This window comes from Metopolophium dirhodum, chromosome 9 (assembly GCF_019925205.1).
Source record: "Metopolophium dirhodum isolate CAU chromosome 9, ASM1992520v1, whole genome shotgun sequence".
Lineage (NCBI taxonomy): Eukaryota > Metazoa > Arthropoda > Insecta > Hemiptera > Aphididae > Metopolophium > Metopolophium dirhodum.
In genome coordinates, this window is record NC_083568.1 from 14,103,135 (window position 1) to 14,109,134 (window position 6,000).

The following is a 6,000-nucleotide window of genomic DNA, read 5'->3' on the forward strand; positions in this document are numbered from 1 at the left end:
TATTATATAATATAGTAGCCAGCACTTATATTAAAATCTAAGTTAAAATTTTAGATTACAGCCTGTGAGTGATCATTTGATTTTATAACAACATTTTTATTACACAGTAAAATAATTGATTACGAAACCAAATTAAACTCGAATCTCAATGGACACAAAAATCAAACAATAAAGTTTGTAATAAAATATTGAAGAATTTTTTTTTATTTGTTCTGTCTATTACAAATAATTATGTGTTTATAATTTATAAATCATTCCCTACCATTGATTGTATAATAAAAAAATTAGGTAAGTACCTACTTCTTGAGTGAACAGTGACCATTAGACTGGATTGGCGCGAATATCATTTGAGATCTGGGGGGAGGGGGGCTGAAGCCATATTATAATAATATTGAATAAGCTTAAAAAAATATTAGGACATGTTTGGTGGAGGAGGAACTTAGCTCCTCATCTTGCCTATGATAGTAACTAAATCATATTTATGCAGACTGCAAAGGAATGAACAAAATCAATTAATCAAAATATCTATATAATATAATATTAGTCTTAACTCTTAACCAAATGACAAATATTTTTAAATTTCAATTATATACCTATCTACTGTAAAAAGTAAAAACTTTTTATTTAAAAAAAAATGAATGTTTTGAGTATTTATTACAAAGTAGTGTGTCTAATGTCTATATAAGTACCAGCTATACCATTGGCACAACCAAGATTCATGACCTTATAAATAGTGTTTAGTTATAACTTATACCTTATTAAATAATGATATTATTAATAATAAATAATAATAGTCACTAGGCACTGACACTGCAATCGCGGTATTTATTATAAGTTCTAACTATAAGTTGGTTGTAGGCATGACTAAATAAATAGGTATGATCACGATTTTGTGATACGCTGTACGCATACCACCCTTTCGACATCTATTGTGTAGTTTTCTCTCTTCTATAATATTCTATTGATATTGCCGATCAATGAAATGCGGAGAACTACAAGCAATGGTTTTGTGTGTAGGATAGTGAGAGAGATACGCAAACCAGTCAAAAACTGGTTTTTTGTTATCATACTTATTTATTTAGTCATGGTTGTAGGTTCCTATACTTAAATAAGTATTATAATATGGCAATGGGCCCATTCACAGGGGGGAGGTGGAGGGTGAATGGTCGTTTTTTATGCATCCGTTTTTTTTTTGTGCACCAATAGCCCCCTAAAATTGTTCTAAAAATTATCCACAAACCCTCCCGCCCCACCCACATAAGAAAATTCCTGAGAACACCACTAAATATTGCTATAGGCACAACCTATCAATCGTACATGTATATATTTTTTTAATTAATTATTGATCGCAATTATAGTAAAATCTTTCATAATGCAAATGAAACATAATAATTTATTGAAAATTAACAATATTGGTTCTACGTAAAGTTTAAATTAATAAATCAGAGTAAAGAACGTGTTTGATCTTCAGTTTTGTAAAATGAAATTTATTTTCCTTGGTTTCGATTATGATACATGATTTGTTCAAGCCGTTTATTCAACACTTCCATTCGAAGTTCGTGCAACAATTTCAGCTTCAAATTTGAACGATCAATGTTAACATTTATCGTCTTATTACTGTTATTGCACTGTAAATCATTATTCAAACTCTTCAATGAGTATGGTCCATTATCTGAAAATGCATACAAAATAATTTTTATAGTATTATGTGAAAATATTGAAATTATAAAAAAACAACTGTATACAGTACTGTACTGTACATACTGTATGTGTGTTTTATTTGAAAATAAGCTCATACAAAATAGTAAACATACAATTGATATAAAAACTATAAAACATATTTTAAAGTAAATACAACTATTAGGTAGTTCTTTTATAATATTTTAATGTTTAGTATAGGTAATATATACAAATATTAGTAATCTAAAAAATAATAGACCATGTACCAATATAACTGTTGGCATTTATAGCGGATCAATGTACTTTTTCCCCTAATAAATAGAGCTCAAGTGGAATCAATAAAATCCCAAAAAAATATAGTTACTATTATTACCTATGTCTATTCAGTAAACTAGTATACATTAAACTAGAAAATTTCCTATTTGTATTTAGTATAATATCCACGAATATGAGGTAGGTATTAGGTTTAGTAATAATTGTTTATAATTGCAGATAAGTATAAAGTCTATAATAACAACTATTCATAAATAACTTTGTGAACTTTTGCTACATGTGTCTTGAGACTGACTTTCTGTACAAAGGTTCTACAACATATGTTACACTGAAATTGTCTAGGTACTCTGCACCCGTACATCAGATGACTTTTCAGATTATATTTCCGCCATTTGCCTTTGTATTTATGGCCACATCCGTTTGGACATACAGCAGGATCATCAACAACGATTGTTTCTAGTTTGGATAATAATATACCTGCAAGACATTGAGTTAAAATTAGTTATGATTAATAATAGACTTTTTACATTAGTAAATGGGCACACTGTATTTTCGGTACATACATAATATGTTATGTATAAAGCCAAATAATGATTTATTTGTAAGCAAAGCGATTTATTTTATTTTACAAGTAAAACAAATAATACAATATAATAACTACCTATCATTAATTAATATCAAACAATTCCTATTTTAGAAAGTAGAATAACAAAGTTTTTAGAAAATCGTTAAAATAATTACATTCTATATAAAAAAAAAATAGTATAAAATAGTATACCTAAAATAGGAAGTACCTAACAATAATAGTTTTATTATCATATATTGAAATGTAATATATATTTAGGTTAAAACATTTTATTAATTAGGTTTCTTATACGGTTATACCACAAAGATGCAAAAGATACAATAAATTGATTTTGTGACAATAGTTGGTGGTCAACGAGTGGTGCAACAATTTAAAGTTTGTACTTTATATCTTATAATACAAGCTCCTAGATATCTAGTAATTAGAAGTACCATATTGATATGATTATATAATACAAACACATTCAAATTTGGAAATGTTTTTGTACTTAATTTCAGTATAATGAAAATGGTATTAAAAATATCAGTAACCTTGGAAACTATTAGGCAGGTACTAAGACTTACTTATTGATTTGTTTTTTTATTTTATTAGCATTTGTTAGACTGTAAGAATTATCAATGTTAGGTCATAAATTAAAACAACAATTAAACGACGGTAAGCCTGTAACCTGTATATTTAAATGGATTTGTTTTAATTTATATTTCCATATGTTTGATAAAATCCAAAAAAAAATATAATGTTATTAGGGATATAAACAAACAGGGCTCAATATTTACTTTGGTTACTCATAAAATATCACATCTAATGTGTCGAATATATAATTCGATCATTAAAGAAATAACACATTTATATACAGACTTAATAGTTGTTACATAATAGTAAAGGTTGTGTAAATATTTGTATTTGCCAATCGTACTATGTGTGATAGACAATGTTTTACTTAGTTCTACATATTTTTAAATTGAATCAAGTAATATGAATTCAAAAATATATTAAATCAATATTTTCATGAAAAATAATTATATGTTAATAATGGAAGTTAATGCTCAAACATATTTATATCAAATGTTGTACTTCATTAACTAAAACAAAAATACCTATATTTTTAAAATTTAAAATATTATTGTTGTAATCGAATCCTGTATATTGTATATTATATGGCATTGCACACAATATCAGGACATGAGTTCTAAAATATACATTTGAACTACTTACTTCAAAAATCAAATCAAATAATATTTTTAACTTCATAACATAAATTGAAATGTAGGTGTATCTTTTAATTATATACAGTTTGCCCTGTGTTATATGTACCATTAAACATCTCAGCCTGATGACCTTCGATTGAAAAACGGTTTGTTGTAATAGATAGAGGGTATATAAGTACACTTTTAGGGAAAATTTTAAATTTTTACCTCCTTTGGTTCACGCATGCATATTTCAACTTGAGAACCCTTATTTTTATCACCAAATATAATAAAAATTATATGTTACAAAATAATTTACATTTTATTTCATAGTAAAAATTTCCAAATCCATGGAAATTTTAAATCTAGCGTCATCGGGTGGAGATATTTAGTGGTACAAATAAGACGGGACACACTGTATAATAAACATTTTGGTTACATAAAATGTGATGATATACAAATCCATTTTTAAAACAGCAGACATATCTGAAATCAAAAAACAAAAAGTATTAGAGTTAAGTGAATTATTATAGTAAAAATAATGAAATATTGAGTTATGTATTGATAAGACTGAAATATTTATGAGTATATGACACATTTTTTTTTATTCAATTCAATATTATTAAAGATAAACTTTAATATTTATAAATGAGGTAATCAAGGCTGTACAGACGGGGTAGGGGAGTCAACATTGACCCAAGCCCCCAAAGACCTATGATGACTAAATCCAAAAAAGGAGCCACTTGCATGATGCTCACCTAGGCGACAAAATATTCTTTAACCAGGTCTGGAGGTTACTTAGTAAGTTAAGTAAGTAAATACATACATATTACTTCATTAATACTGAACAAATTATATAAGAATATCATTATTTAAAATTTATTTATTGCTCCTTAAATATTTGTACTTATGAGTTAAAACGAACAAACAATTAGAAATAAACAAATAATCAATTTATAGATTTTAACCTTTTATGCCTATTTTATATGTTATATAAAAATCCTAACTACCATTTATGTTAGTTTAGATAATTATTAAAGTGGTTTCGGTAGTTTTAACAATCAATCATGATTGAAAATGTATTTTCTTATTCCAAAAGGTAAAAAAATTGTTAAAATATTAATATATATTTTTTTTTAAATAAAGTTTGAAATTACATGAAATTATATACAAAGAAAATGTTCAAAAAAATTTAAAAAATAAATTTAAAATAAACTTTTTGTAATAATGAGTATAGGCAGGCACTTACTTAGAAGGATAAGCTTGTATATATTTATATATTATGTACATATTATGATTTTATATTTTCATTTATAAATTGTAAATAATATTATAGTGCAATATTTGTTTAATTTATTTGATAATTTTAGTTTGTTGTGATTATTGTTTATTATAAAAATATACTATGTACCTATTGTATCTACAATATTATTATCTTTTAAATAAACTGTAATCAAACCATAAAAAAATATTCACGTATATTTAAAAACCTAAAAACTATATTACTTTATTTTGAACTTTAACGTTAGGTTTATTATATAACATATTATATAATATTACAATATGTTATGTTATAACAAAAAAAAATATATATATATTATTTTAATTCAAATACCATAATAAATAACATTACACTAAGAAATATAGAAAAAAATTAGTTCCCGTCAGGGTTAAAAGCATATAACTAAAAATAACTAGACAATAGACTTAATAAAAATTAACAAATTATATATATATCATGAAACTTAATTTTCACATAATTCAACAAAGCACATGCTCATTGCATCCAAAATATTTTTATGTACTGCCATTTGATGCTTGTTGAGATTAACTTTTTGGGCAAAAGTCCTAGGACAGTATTCACATTTAAACTGTGGTGGTACACCACATTCATACTTGAGATGTCTGCGCAATGTTCCACGATGATTATACGATCGGCCACAGTTATTCGGACATGGCAATTTCAACAAGTTTGACTTTTGGAACAATCCTATAAATCAAAATGAAAAACAAACCAAAATACATTTTTCTATTAATTATTTTTACAATTTATGTTAGAACATTTATTGTACATAATATGTTAGTTTGGCAGACCACATGAAGAAAATGTCCAGGCTTGTTAAATTGGGTGAACCATTGCTGAGTTAATAAATAAAAATAATATATTTTTAAGCTGTTGTGTTTATTGGTTGGTACCTACTTTATCTCCGGTTAAGAGTAAAATAAAAAACCTACCCTATACACTATCTATAATGGATTTTAACAACAATGTCA